The sequence below is a fragment of the Cyanistes caeruleus genome, chromosome 7 (assembly GCF_971803275.1).
Source record: "Cyanistes caeruleus chromosome 7, bCyaCae1.hap1.1, whole genome shotgun sequence".
Taxonomy (NCBI): Eukaryota; Metazoa; Chordata; class Aves; order Passeriformes; family Paridae; genus Cyanistes; species Cyanistes caeruleus.
The window spans coordinates 6,244,710-6,260,256 of NC_141707.1; the positions used below are offsets into that span (position 1 = coordinate 6,244,710).

At 42.0% G+C, this 15,547-nt stretch overlaps 1 protein-coding gene across 35 annotated transcripts in view; it reads right to left on the reverse strand.

The window, feature by feature from the left end:
• The window catches only part of LOC111931866 (putative methyltransferase DDB_G0268948), a 169,314-nt gene that overhangs the window by 132,452 nt on the left and 21,315 nt on the right, over window positions 1–15,547 (reverse strand). The window lies entirely within an intron of this gene.

Here is a 15,547-nt window from a genome sequence, read left to right on the forward strand (position 1 = left end):
TTCCTTTTAGCAAACTCACTGTCTCTTGTCCAGTTTCAGAGGGGGAATAGCTGCTTTCATTCTGGATTTTCAGTTTGACTGGAAAAATGATTGGAAGTGGCAGGCTCTGAATGACTGGTGTGCCTCCAGGTTTGGGAAATAACCACGCTCACTGCCTCCTGCCACATCCAGGGGACCTTGGAGCCAAGTATCACCTGCCCCTCTAACCTCACCCAGTGTTGGGGCAAGCCCAAAACAATAAGTGGTACCTGTGAAGATCAAGGGGATGTCAGCAGCCAGGATCAGTTGATCCAGAACGCTGGAGTTTACATTTCCTGGAGGGTTTTTGCTCAACAAGCTGACTGAATCTTTTGCTTAGCTAAAACAACAGCCTGATCCCTGCTGATGTCCTGTTGTCTGTGGTACACACACACAGCAGCTGGTTTCAGTCCTTTTGGAAAGCAGATCTACCCCATGCCCTCTAATGCATCCTGGAAACGATCCTATCAAGGAAGAATTCGAGACAGGGAGGCAAAGAGGTGACAGCATGAGGACAGGGTCTGTAGGCTTCAGCCACAACCTCTTTGGGGTTAATTGGTAACCTAGAGAATAGAGGGACTGGGATGTAATTCCTGGATGCCCTATGAAGGCATCATCACTTGATGCAACGGAAAATGGCACAAGGCTGCTCCCTGGGTGCTGGTGCTTCCACCATTCAAAGCTTTGCCTGCAGCAGGCCTGTACAGACTCTTTCAATGGGAATATAACTAAATTCATCCTTAAATTAGCTATAGTCCGAGGTCGTCACATAGCAAAGCCAAAAGCAGTTTAAGAAAATGTCCTGAGCAGAAAGTATCTTGTTTGGACAAACAGAGCACAAATATACCCCACTGCTGCTGAAGAAACCTTTTCACTATAAAACATAAGCTCCAAGTACATGCAGGAGCAGGGTTTTAGCATAAAATGTGGAACTCAAAAAAAAAAATCAACTGTTTACATGTATAGTAGATATCAGAGAAAGAACTGGCTGGATGAATCAGAGGTGGCTTGAAAAACACTCCCAGGACTTGTCTTTAACAAGGCTGACAAGCTTTGGGTTTCTTAAATGACTGCATAGAGAGCTTTGAAGAAACAAAGAACACTGGAAAAACACATCACAGAGCAAAGTAAACACTCCACCCTAATAGGAAGTCTCTCCCCCCGCTTCTGATCAGACATTTTTGTGTGTTTTCAAGCCTGGATTTCAGATCCAACCTCAGAAGTTCCATTCTAATGGCTATTGGACAAATCCCCAGTACCATGCAGTGAGGAACCTTATTCCAAGCAGTGTCCTCACAACAAAAATAAATTCAGTACTCTGGCTTTAGGTTGGATTTCCTGAGTGACATATCTTGGTGTAAGGTACACAGGAAAATTCAGACTCAAGCTAGTTACAAACAACAACTTAAAAGCCATTAAAAACTCCAAACTGAAAACAAAGCTTCAAAAGTCAGCATCAGACGCTGATTTTAATCCTGGTGGGTTTGTGACAAACTCACACCAATACCATACGTGATCAGCTGCTTCTAAAGTCTGGTACATCCATTTTAGAACAACTAAATCATCCAGCCCCTTTGGATTACTCTTTGTTTTGCATTAAAAGAAACTTTTGCACAACATGCCATATTTTTCTTCCCTGAGAGCCTCCTGGAATGCCACTGAAGCTTTTTGCCTTCATACCATTGAATATTTCTTAGTGCTGTTTAAACCCTGCTGCACATTTCTGCCTAGGACTGTGCCTACCACTTAATTTCACTTCCAGGCCTGCACCAGGTCTTGTGGTTCACTGCAAGTCCAAACACAGAGATAACAGCTCTAAAATGAGTGGGAAGGATCCACTTACAAGTACAGTAGCCAGAGATAGTTGTTTCCCCAAAAAACTGGTTAATAGAAGACACTTCAGTACAATTACTGCAGGGACAAGGAGCCACACTTCCATAGCAGTCCTCAGATAACTTCCTCACCTCAAATATTAGCCATGTCCAGAGTGGAACACGAGCCAAAACATTTGGACATCAAAGTAGTACTGGATTGGAATGTTTTCTCCATTTGTGCTTTTGGAATAGGCAAGATTACTTTTGGCTTGCAGAGTGTGAGAAAGTTCCTATTCAAAGCTTTTCCAAGAGAGAAAAGGAGCAAAAAGCACCTTCACACATGAAATATTTGCTTCCATAACATTACAGCAATTGTTGGTAGAGGCTGTGAAAAACTGGATGAGCATTAGTTCTCCTAAAAGCAAGATCAAACTCCAAATTTTCTGAAAAGGCCCATCCTGAATAATTAGTGCAATTGTTCTTTGTTCAATTGTTTTTCAGTTATTGTATGCTCTCAGTACACATGCTGGAAAGTACAACCCTGAAGGCTTCAAAGATTGAAAAATTAGGAAGTGACTTTCCACTGGTTTAGCCAGTGGATCAGTATGAGCTGTCTGAACATTACCATAACAAACCACCACTACACCACTTAAAAATAATATTTGTCTACTGAAGTTGTCTGTTACAAAGTCATCAACTTGGAGCAGTTTAAAAAAAGGCACTAAATTATAGGGTGGAAGTGCTTAAACAGTTTTATTTGCAGGGAATTTGCAGGACAGTTCTGCTCTTTTATCAGGAACTGGCAGATGTGGATTTCACATGTTTTTAAGATCCTGGCATGGAGGGGATTGTGGCTGATGTGACATTTATGGTCTGATCCAAACACTACCAAACTTTGGCATTTACTGACATTCAGTACACTCAGACATTTACCTCTAATCTTGCAAAAGTGGTCCCATCACTCTGGTTCCAGTAGGACTGGTTTGTTTTGGTGACCTAAACACCCAGAACCAGCCAAGTGCCATTAGTCTGGATGTGGGGAAACATTTTATTGCATGACTGGCATCAGCACCTACTCCACCCTCCTCACAGCACCCAGAGCCAGGGCAAAATGTGGTAGAAAATGCTGTTTCTAGGCAAGTATCACTAGGCATGCACCCAGATCTTATTGTCTCAGCTCAAACCCTAAGTTTTATAGCTGATAGGATGGACACTAACTTATAAAGCAAGATTTCTCAAGTCTGGTCCTGGTCCATCACACGCCTTGTGCTCTAGGACAAAATTATCTTTGCTCCCTCCATCTCAGATTTCTTATCTACTTCAAGCTCCTTTGGAGAAGCCAAGGACAGGGAAGGAAGGATACAGCTCATGGTTTATTCATATGATACAGAGGTACAGGATTCCTCCCACGTTGTGACTAACATCAGTAAGATGGGTCAGTATTTCTCCCCCATTATATCTGCAAAGCCCAACATCATCAAGAAAGCAACACTCATCTTCTGCTTTAAGTGATAAACTTCACTCCTCTCAGCATGTGCCATTCCCTGTGCATCACAGAGCTCTCAAATTGACTTGTCCAAAGAGGAAGAGGCCTTCCAATGAAGACAAGCAGAGACCAGAGCAGACAGCTGGCCAAGGAGACAGATACAAACAGAATATTTTAAGTGAGGGAATTACCTCCTCGGTGCTGACTGCAGTATTTTGAGGGCAGCAGGAGGCTGGTTTGCAAGGCCAGGCTCCCATCTCTCCTGCCACGCTCCAGTGATGTGTCAGCAGGCTGATTTTTAGTCAACACAGCTGAAATGTTTCTTCTTTGCTGTCCCCACTCATGATGCTTTGGAGCAGAGTCACAGTCAGCTGCTCTGGGAATGAAGCAACAGGCAGCTGGAGAAGGGAGCAGTCACAGCTGTGGCATCCCCAGCAGGTCTCAGGTTTGAGAGCACAGCTCCTGGGACAACAGGCCAGGGACACAAATGGCACATGGGGAGAGGGCTCAGCAATCATGGACAGCAACGCCTGTTCAGCCTGGAGGTTTCTCTTCAAGTGCCTTCCCTTTCTGCTCACCTTTGTGGCTTCCCTCACAGCTCCCACACAGGCAAACTTGGCTAAAAAAGCCCCCATGGGACCTCCTCCCTCCATAACTCCATGGGAGCAGCAACTTAAATCCATTCTTTCTATAGATGTTTTCTTCACCCAACACTTAAATACACTCTCCCAGCTTCAGACTCACAGGAGCTTAGCTGCAAGGCTGATTCCTGACCATTGACACTTGAAATTGGCACAGAGTCATTGATCACAGGAATTCATTCCTGGAAGTCACATTTTTGGAAGCAGATGTTTAACACCAGGTTTGGCATTTTCCTTACTCTGCCATTAAAGGTTTTCTTTGTATGTTGAACATGGTCAAAACTCCCAATTGGAGATTTCAATTTTACTGGAAACCTCCAATTTAGTTTTCATCCCAAATTAGAGAAGTTTTCTGTTTCAACAATTAAATTACCATCTCAGGAAAAAGTCTTATTTTGCTATGTTTTAAAAATAAAAGTCTATTTCAATAAAATTGAGAAGGTTTGTTCAAACAATGGTGTTTTGAAGCTTGCTAATACTGTAACTCAACATATTCCCAGTGAAAGCATTACTGTGAAAGGAAATCCTTCATCTTTGTTTGCTTACATGACAGAGCTACTCCAATGCCAGCATTTTGCCATCAAAGTTTGGGATTTGTTAAAATAAATTTGTGTTGTGTGAAAGCTTTCTGTCAGAAGGATTCCTACCACATGTGCTTTCCAGAGCCACTTCCTGAGCTGCCAGTGCAAGGCTCTGTGGGGCAGTGGGCTCTGGGAAGAGGAGTCAGGAGGCTGCAAAAAGATCCCAGAGATCAGCACCTCCCCACCGCTGAGAGAACATTGTTTGTGTGTCAATAAATGTTCAGCAGCACCAGCTTTATATTCCTTACACTGACCCCAGCTTCCCTCTTATTACTTCAGCTCCGTTTCTGCATGGTTTTCCCACCCCAATGATTTTTGATCAATAAACCAAGAAGAAAAAAAATAACTCAAAGCTGTAAATACATAATTTATAAAGCTGCTCATCTCAGTTTCTCCTAGCCATGCCTCAGGGTGGTAATTATCCAGGCAACTTCTCCATTGAAGACACCAGTTTGCTGCTCTGCAGGTTTCAGCCAGGTGAGAAGAATGTTCTAGGCATCCATAACATTTAATAAATGGCTGCCTTTTTGTAGCTTAGGACTAGAACCTTAAAATACTTACATTCAAAGAAGAGGTGGCTCTTCTACTCTTGTATTTTTCGTTAAATGCCTTGAAGAGGTAGATCTCAGACATATGCAAAGGAATTAATTGCACTGATAACTTTCAAAAGAGTGGGATTTGTGTTTATTCAAAAGTTGCCTTGATAGTCCAGTTACAGAATCAGCAAATAAGCCAGAAAAAATGTCAAAGCAAAAAACCAAAGGGATGGCCAAGAAAGAAGAAATTAACAGATTTAAGAGTAGTAATATTAAGACTGTGATTATTCAAATAGTGGAAGGAAAATGAGGAATATTGGGCCACACAGTGCAGCCTTTCTGCCTCTGCTGCGGGTGTGGTGCAAGGACAATGCATTTCAGCCACAGCTTGGAAAATGAGAAATCTGTCTGGGTGTAAAGCCACAGGCAGCTGCAGGGAGCAGGGATAATGTGTGAATGACCATGGCCCCTTCTCCCAATGATCTCCTGACATGGAGGTTTTAGTTTGCCATCAGTGCATTCTGTTTTTCCAACCTGCACTCACAATACTCCAAATTCAACACAGACTGGGCTCTCAGCTAGTTAAAGAAAAAAGGAATGATAATTTTATCAAGCTCATAACCTCCCCAAGCTGTGAATTGAACACTGCTTTCAAAAGCTCCGAGCTGAGAGCCCACCCCACCATCTGGCAGCAGGTCCAAGGATCCATTTCACCGTGGGGGAGAGCTGCAGGGTGAAGCCCAAGGACACTGATGGCTGCAGCTGAGTGCAGCACAAGCACTTGGAATTGCCTGGGCTGGAATAAAAGTATCAATATGGAATTTCAGCTTAAATGGGTGAAGCACAACATGGCAATGGTTCACACTTCATCTCCTGTTGAGCCTTTAACAGCCAGCCTTGCCAGAGCTGTAGAAGCCAGGAGCCATAAATCTTCAGGAGAGATCCCAGAACTCCATGACACATAGGAGGTATTAGAATTGGTGATTTCGTTTATTTCTTGCCCAAAATCTATCAGTTCTGAGATAAATTTCCCACCAGCTTGTATGAGCACAACTAGAGGCAAATACAGCACCAGCAAAGAGTCATGAACTTGGACAAGACTTTGCAGCACAGCTCCTTGTTCACAGATAACCCAAATGGGAATTATCCAGTTCATCTTTAAGAGATTATTTACAAATACTGCCCATCATCTATTTAATTTTACCATCTATAGTTCACCAAACAGGCAGGGAACAACAGGAATGAGAAGAAATAGTGGTTTACATCGGGATTTCACTCTGCCTGTTCCCCAGGGACCAAAAGCAGACAAAATAGGCTGGACTGTGAGTGGAGGACAGAAGAAATAGAAGGATTCCTCTAACCCTTCACTGCTCCAGCTGCTCTCTGTGTCACCATCCATAAACAAGCCAGTCTTTGTCCCAGCCTGAACTTCTGTGCTTTGCTCAAAAAGAGAAGTATCACTCTGTCTAGACCTCCTTACAAAAGCACTTTCAGTGGTTTTTGCAGCAGTAGTAACACTTCTTCATATAAGAAAACAAGATTTCCACAATTTGCCTACAAGAACAAAGGAATGAGTTTAAAACTTTTTTTAAAAAACACTAGAATTGGGATAATTGACAAAATATCATAAACACCTATTTATACCCCACATTTGTTTTTCAAAGAAATTTGTTTCATTGTCATAAAGGCCAAAGACTGAAGAATTTTTTTCATAACAAAGAAATAAACTTAATTTTTCTTCTGTTTAATAATAGGAAGTTTTCAAGCAGTGCATGAAATATGCAAAGAAAATAACTCCATTAACTTGGCCAGTGAAAAAGCAAGGGCTGAAGAGAAAAAAAACCCCAATATTTGTGAAGCTGTTTCTCAAGAATATCATGGGCATTGTTTCTGGTGAATCAGTATCTCCATGGTCAATCATTGACCATCCATTTGTTCATGTTTTCACACGAGGACATGCTGCTTCAGGCTTTTGTGCCATGAATGATCTCAGCTTCTCCACGTGAAAACATGGAGAGCTGCTTCTGAATACCTGTATTTACACAGCTTTTTTTCCTTTTTTGCACATCAGCACCAAGAATAGTTGTCTCACCTGAAGAACTCATGGAACTACAGTGAAAAAAATCCCATAAAGGCCACCCAAAACTTGATGAAAGGCATTATGTGCCAAAAACATTAAGGCTGCTCTCTTTGCTCAGTCACAGAGCTATGGTCAAGAACTTGCTGATATCAAATGTAAGTTTATGCACAGGAAGACATCAAAAGTGAGCACACAAAAAATCACCTTCAAATCATTTTCATAACTGGTCTTCACAGGGGTTTTTAGCCAGTCTCACATTTCAGAGGTACTCAAAGCAAGCAGGGCAAAGAGAGTCCAAGGGTTTATTCCAGTCACCCCTGGTTAGTACCAGCAGAAAACACAGGCAGTACTAAAAGCAGCAAGAGATTGAATATTCCCCATTTAAAACATCCTCCTGAGCATAAAGAAGATTTAAATAGTCAGCACAGCTCTCTATAATACTTTTGAGTTTTTAAGGGGAGTGCTGCACAATCAGAACGAAGCAAAATAGTCAGCATCTAAAAACTGCCTTTCACACACAGACACAGCAGATCCTACAACACAAATTTTTCTTCTAAAAAAAAAAAAAAATAGCTCACTGTAAGAAGCTTTTACACTTTTGAGCCTGGAGAAGGCATCAAGAATTAAGCAAAAGAAAGCCAGGGAAAAGGGACACCATAGCCTATTCCAGGAATATCTTTTCCAAATCAGGATCCACAGATAATTTTATACAAGTAAGGACAACACCTAGAGGAGACTGGCCCTTATACAGCAGCAGCTACAGAACTTCTCCATTTAAAGGTTGTGAACAGCAACCACGTGGTGCTTACCATGGAACCCACCTGGAGTCTTCCCCTCCTCCAGTCCGGTTGTCACCCCAGTAATGAGCTTGCTAATGAGCTTACTAATGAGCTGACGAGCATCATCTTTCTGCTGCACAAACGCCGGGCTGAGAGGAGCTGAAGTTAATTTATTTTTTCCTTCTTTTTCAAACAACTGAAAAGGCCCAGTAAATTCAAAGCTTAATTCGGTTCAGATTTTATTCAGTACGCGCTGAAATTTTGTATTTCGGAGGCAAACATTCAGTGCCTCTTGCACTGCTTTGGCTCTTTGCTCTTTGTGCCCTTTGGCTCTGCTGTCTAAGCCCCCTATCATGCACAGGGGTTTGTCCACCTAAGCCATGCCATGAGAGCTTGGGAAAGATCAACATTTTCCATCAAAAGTCTGCTTTGACCGGGTATTTCCAACCAGTTTTCCTTTACCCCGAATATATTAGAAGCAATAGGAAGCGACTCTCCGTTTCAAACCACACTCCTCACCCAATTTATTTTGCATTCTATTTATCCATTCATTTCTAATCACACCCTTCAGAACCATCAGCGTTCCTCTTATTAATATTACAACCCATTTAATTTTAATTGTCACTCATTTACAGGAAGGGCGTGGCCAAATTAAATTGTAATTTGTGAACTGATAACTCTCACTTGCAAAAGAAAACAGCTGTACAGCCAGATTTTTCACCAAGAAAAGCTGGGAAAGAGAAATCCAGCAAGGCAAATGTATGACAAAGAGCTTTATTCGTTTTCCTGGACGCTACTATCACCCTTTAAGCAGCATATGCAGCTCCTGGAGGGATGAACAGCAAAACTCTCCCTGTTTCAGTGCACCAGGGTTGATTGCGTGGCTGGAAGGAAACTGCAGATGATATTTCCAGGTTACTGGTCCAGGAGCATCCCACATCATCTGCTACACAGATGTGTCCAGATGTGGGGGTGGCAGCCTCCTGGTCCAAGGCAGGCACATTTTAGAGGAAGGCAGCTCCCAGACACGGCAGAGTATGGCAGCAGACCCTCTGAGTTTGGGAATTCCAAGGAGCATCCTCACCTCCATCAGCAGCTTTATCATGAACCTTTTACAGGTAGAGAATAAGTAGCTGTAAATGTTCTAGGGTTAATAGATCGTGGATGATCTAGAGAGGGATTTTTGCTTGTTAATACACAGACAAAAATAACCCTCTGCCAAAATGTACTCTAGGAAGGGCCAAAGGAAGGCTGAACCAGGGGCCCATCCCATGGCTGCACAGACAAAAGGGCTTTGAGAGGAAAATGTATCCACAAAGCTGCAGGAATGATTGCTTCCAGAAGAACGTAGGAAATTCTCACCAGAGGGAGGACTGAGGCCACTGACTCATCTGGTGCAAGGCAAAATTACTACTTCACTGTCATAAACCATTTAGTTTAGAAAAGACCTTGAAGATCATCAAGTCCAACCACTTAGCCAGCACCACTTCCCATCAGTGAAATGAGACTGACTTGCAGAAGCAGATACTCTGTGTCTAATGAAGTTGCACAGAGGACTTCTCTCAGCCAGCATTTTTCCTCACAGTCTCCAAGAATTTGTGTGTCCCACTCAGACTGGTTGGTGGGTTTATTATTTTAGTAACATTCCCCACCACCCCATGGAGGAGAGTTGAAAATGATCTTGGAAATAGGCATTTACTCTCAGTTAGAAGCAAAACATTAGAGGATCTGCATCAGACAAAGAGACACTCTGGAATCAAATTTGTCACATTTCTCCCAGACAGTCCTTGCCAGTAATGCTACCAAAAAATGTTACCATTTCTTGCTATTTTAATGATTCTTTCAACATCTGGTTATTTTCCTAAACACCCCAGCTTCTGCATAACATGGTAAAATACTGGTCCTGTTGTTAAATTCCTGTTTCTTTTTTAAAGATAGATAATAAAGCTGGACTCTAATCCAACACCTTTAAAGACATCACCCGGCAGGGAGGAAGAACAGGATTTTCTGAGCCAGCAATGTCCAGGAGTAGGAACCAGGCTCAGATGAGCAGCAGGGTCAGGCTGATACAGATCCAAGGGGATTTTTGGAAGTCATCTGGTACCACCTGCCTCCTCCTCTGAGGAGGAACAGCTTTTGCTCAGGTTCTTAGATGCCTCTTCTAGACAGGGTTTAACACCTCTGAAGCCATTCCAGCTATTGCAGGAAGCATAGAGACACCTCAGAGTAAATCCAGGGAGGCAGGAGAATCAGTCCATTGATGAGAAGGTATAGGAAAATGGATGGAATTGTATCTAAAAAGCATTATTTTTTTCTATCAATCCTACCCAGAATTCAGAATTTCAGACCATGAAATTGTTGTCTAAGAGTTCATGGATTCATGGAGTTCCTGTGGCACGTCACCTCTGGATCTCCATACCATTATAATCCAGGATTCTCCAAAGACCTCTTCTGTGCTGTCAACACCTTTAATTTTTCCATTCATCTCAATTTATTTGGCATTTTTCTTAACAGTTCAGCTTCTAAAGACACAGACCGTTAGAACAATGTTGACTTTCATGGTGAAAAACCCCTGCTAGATTGTGCAGGAAAGCAGAACAGAGAACCTTACAGATTCCAAGGCCACAAGTCAAAAGCACCCCCAATTAATTTTATTAGTTCAACATGCAGTGAAAGCCGGTTTGCTACCGAGCCACGTCGGATATGGGGATTCTCAATCATTTCCCCATTAGTGGAGCTTTCATAACGTCTCTCCTGGGCACATTCAGACTTACTCACACCTGAGCTCACACTTCAATCTTTCCTTTCAGTCACAAGATCTCTCTTTCTGTCCTACTCAACAATTTATTGCTGACTCTTAGAGTGACAAAATTATCCTTGACGTTTCTGCCTTTCTGGTGCAATTGGTTGGCTTTAGTCAGCGGGTTCAGAAGTTGAGGGGAGAGGAGGATGGTCACCTAAGGAAACAAAGTGTAGGTGACACAGCTAAAAAGATCTCACAATCTGTAATCCAACCTCATCTTTTCTAGGGATATGATTCCCTCTTTAAATGACTGCTTGCAAGTAGTGAGACTCAAAGCAAGGCTGAAGCTGAGAGCAGAATTTCTGTGTTATGTTATGAGAAACATAAAAAAATGAAAAACAAAAAGAAATGTGTTATGTTTTAGCATTATTGTATGAGTGTATAGACAGAGAATAAAATGTTTTATCTTGGGAAGTGGGAGGCATGGGAAACATCTGCTGAGAGCATTATTAACTTCTTTACTATATTAAATACAGTCATGCTATAAAGGCAGATCACCCCATGTATTATTGAATTAAAAAATAAATATTGCAAAGATTTATATCCTGGTTTCCTGTTGCTCAAGAGACATTTGTGATGAGGTTTCCAAGGAAACAGTGTTTCACAAGCAGCTATCTAATTCTAGCTGCTGTGTCATGTTAAAGAGCAAGACTTTCTTCAGAGCGTTGAACTCACCACCCATTTGTCTCAACAAAATTCCCTACAAATCTTTCTCTTTTTTTTTCTCTCTGCTACCAATTCTGCCTTTCGTGTCTGAGTGATATTTCTCCACAAAGAATGAGAAACCCTGTCTTTTCTATGATTGCTTCATTCTTTTTCTAATAAACTCCTACTGCTAATAATCACTAGCTACCTAATTAAGCATTCTGCTTAATGTCCTTGGTTGGAAAGGAAAATGTTATTGCCTGGGTTTTTTTTTCCCCTTCCACTGTAGAAAGTGTTTAGCTTTTGTTCTATCTTGACCCAGCCTTTTGCAATTATTTTTGCCATATAAAAGGCAAATTCCCAAGTCCTTGTTCTCAGAAACTTCTAAGGGTCCCAAAGCCATGAACAGAACGATGTTTTGCTGCAGGAAATGGGGTAAATCTCCCCCATTTTCACACATATTGACTGGTTTTATACTTCTATCCATTTATCTGGCATTTCATCCAATTAAGAGTCACTCCCTGGAGTTTTAAGATCTCCAGTGTACTCATCTCATCTCATCCTACCTCTCTGATCTTACGTTATCTTGGTCCACCAGAGACTCACTGTATTGCTTTCACTTGTAATTCTGCTCTGCCTAATTCACCCCAGTGGAGGACTGCTATTTCATTTGTGTGGGTCCATCCCTTCAGAACCTTCCTCCTGTTTCTGAATCATTTCCTCTACAGCAAACTCTTTTTTTAAAAGCAGGCTGTTTAAGAACTGATGGTAAAACATTTTTCAATGTGCTTTTAGAAAAACCCACAGGAGAAAACTGTTGTATGACAGTATTTCTGAGTGCAAGTTGCTTGTCAGCGAGGACTCCACTTAAAAATCATGTTAATGGAACCACTCAACTTCATAAAGCCAGTTTTGGAGGTATGAAGCAGACCTTTGGTGGTCAAGACCAGCTGAACGTATTCCAGCCCCAGAATACTGAGTAGGCTGTGTAAATGGCCTCTGAACTGCTAAATTACATGGCATTGTTTTTACTGAATGATTAAAACACTCCAACACCCACAAAGAACTTCCAAAACAGCCGAGCAAATGCTTTCAGAGGGTGTCACGCTTTTTCCTTTCCATTTTTGAGACATGCTCCTTTCCAGTTTTATAACTGTTGTAAATAAAAGTGGTTGGACAGATGTTTGGAGGAAGCAAAGAAAAGGGGTCACAAAGCCAATTAAAGCAAAATCAGGCTGTTCAGAGCCGAAGATATGGCTCCCAGTTTCTCTTAAAAAATAAATATAGATTCATGTGTCTTTATTTCAGTGAGCACAACCCATGCTTGTTTTACAATGTCTTCTGAGCAGAATGAAGAGCAACGAGGCATCACCCAAAGAAGGAAGAGCACAGAGGAAAAAATAATAGTAGAGTAGAAAGGCCAGAAATCCTTCTAAAAACAAAGCACATCATTAAAGGAGAAAAAGGCTCCATTAAATATAATATCTGAGACAGCAATGTTATTTTATATCTTACGATAACGCCACGAGGCCTAAAATGATGATCAAGAACTCTAAAGCATGATGTTCTGTAAAACAAACTGCAAGACAGTCTTTGCCTTGAAGAATTTACAGCTTCAGCATGGGAGGCAAGAGGCAAAGGAAAAGAAAATCCAGGCCCTGAAGTGTTGTAGGAGAGGGAATGGGAACAGCACACTTATTCCCCTGACATGAGTTAAATGCTTAGTGCAACAACTCCTTAATCTGTTATTTTCCTTCAGGAAGAATAGATCTCTGCCACTTAAAAAGTGTTTTTAATTTCAAACTATTTTTACTCCAAAGCCTGAAGTGCTGTTTTGTAAACCCATCGGGTTGGTCTCTCACCAGTGATGTTTTCATGTCAATAAGGAAAATAAGAAAGGCAGCAGGAAGGATTTGATGAGAGGCTATCCCAGGACACAGGAGCGGCCCAAGGGAGCTGCACTCCTGTGCTCACAGAGACCAAGGTTTTCCAGAATCAGTAGCTCCACAGACAGGATTTCCAGCTGGGCTATCCTGAGGTGGGAATCAGTGCCACAACACAGTCCCAGTTCTCAACTGTGTTTCATCACCATTTACAAGCAGCCATCAGGGCAGGGCATTCCATAGCAGCGTGTTCCTGGAAACACTCGGCATTCCTGCAGCACTGAGAGCAGGGCTGTGGAGAAGAGAGGACATTTTGGACAAAAACCTTCTGATCTTCATCAGCTCCAACTGGTGTCCACCAGGATAGGGCTGAAAGTGAACTGGCACCAGCTGAACCTTGTGACACTGAATAGCAGACTTTGAAGAAATAGAAGTGAAGGGAATTTTGGTAAAGCATGAAAATAACCCCTCTTTGTACCTATATGCAGCAACAATGCCCCGCTCTAACAACTGGGACCAACACTGGGTTGTGTCAACATATGACTCAGAAGAGGAGGAGGAGGAGGAGAAGATGGAAAAACAGGCCAAAGAAAGGCAAGGCTGCTGGAAGAAAAGCAAACAAAAAGCAGCAGTGAAAGCAGCTGTGTTCTGAAGGGAGCGTGCAGGACTCGGAAATCGGTTAAATTACGGGGAAATTCACCTTTCATACTTCCTAATGCTCCCAACAAGCCTGCCTCACATTCTCAAAGGGGGCAGGGGGAATGAAAACATACTTGGGGATAATTAAGCAAACATGGGATGATTAAGAAGGGAAAGCTGTTCTCCCTTCAGTCCAAACCACCATTCCCAGCACCCCAGCTCAGAGCACATTCTATCCTTATTTTCCAAATCAGCCCACTGAACTTCCAGCTGCTTCCCTAAGCAGGGAATGCAATGGGTTGTGCAAGAGAGCAGCACAGAAGTCCAACCATGCAGGAAATCCATCAGGAGCTGATAAACCCCATACAGGTATGGGATTTCAAGGGAAGCAGGGCCATCCTGCATGTTACAACTCCTATTTAATAGAGCAGGCCAAAAAATGCCAGAGTTCTCATGTTTCCACCATTTGAATGATCCTGAAAAAATGCAGACAGCTGCTGTTTTTTTTGGTGGACTCCCTGAGACTGTAACACAGAAGCAGCATTTAAGAGATTCAGGGACATACCTGTGCAAAAAGTTAGCCCTAACTCGTTGGAATTTCTTACGTGTCACCGAGGCTCAGTACAGACCTGTGTTTGAGGTAATAAACCAGCAATCTGACTTTCCAATCAGAGCAGACTCACATCCAAGGCATTTCAAATGCCCTGCAATTTCAGAATTTATTTTCATTCCAAATCAAATGGCAATATTTCTTGTCAAGATTCTGATCAAAACAGAAGGAATCTGACTTTCATATCAGATTTTAAAAGAAAATTTTCTTTAAATTTTTAGAATTAGCATACATTTAAAAAAATTTGATTTCCTGCCTTTTTAGGGGTATTTGATATTATCAAAATGCTGGATATAATTGTCTGGGAATTTTGTGGGCATTTTCCTGAAACTCCCAAAGTTCTGACTTTGAGGATACAGTACCTTCCAATAGCAAAATATTTCATAATGGCATTTGAGTCCCACAGATTCTCACCCAGGAGGGCACTCAATACCTTGGGCCATGAAAGAATTAGAAGTAATAGCTATTAAGTTAAGCAAAAAGAAATAATACTGATTCCTAAGAGACACACAGGGCATTGCCCAGCACTTTTGATGTCACCTAATGACAAAGGCATAGGATAAAATGCACTAAGGAGGTAGAAAAAGTCAATTTAAGGGGATCTTCCTGCTTCTCCCAGGAGGCACCACTCCACACCAACTGTATCTCATCATTAAAAACCCCGTTCCATTTACCACAATCATAGGAGTGAAAGCCCACAGCCCTGGCTTAGTCTCAAATGGGATTTCGCCTGCTTATAATTTCACTTGTGGTTTGAACCAGAAAAAGTTGCTGTTCCCCTCTTGTTCCTGTAAATGCTGCTCTGCAGGGATGGTGTGTGGATATGCTGCTTCATTCCTCCTGATCCTACTTTCTCCTGAGTGATTATTTCCCTTGAATAAGTGTGTCCACTAAATAATTATTCTAGTGAATAATCAGCCTCTTGAATAAATAACAGCACTTCAGGACTTTACAAGGTGGAGCTGTGGAGCAATTCTCCCATCCCAACTGTGGAACAGCTGGAATAACTGTACCCTTGGCCTCTCTGCTTTC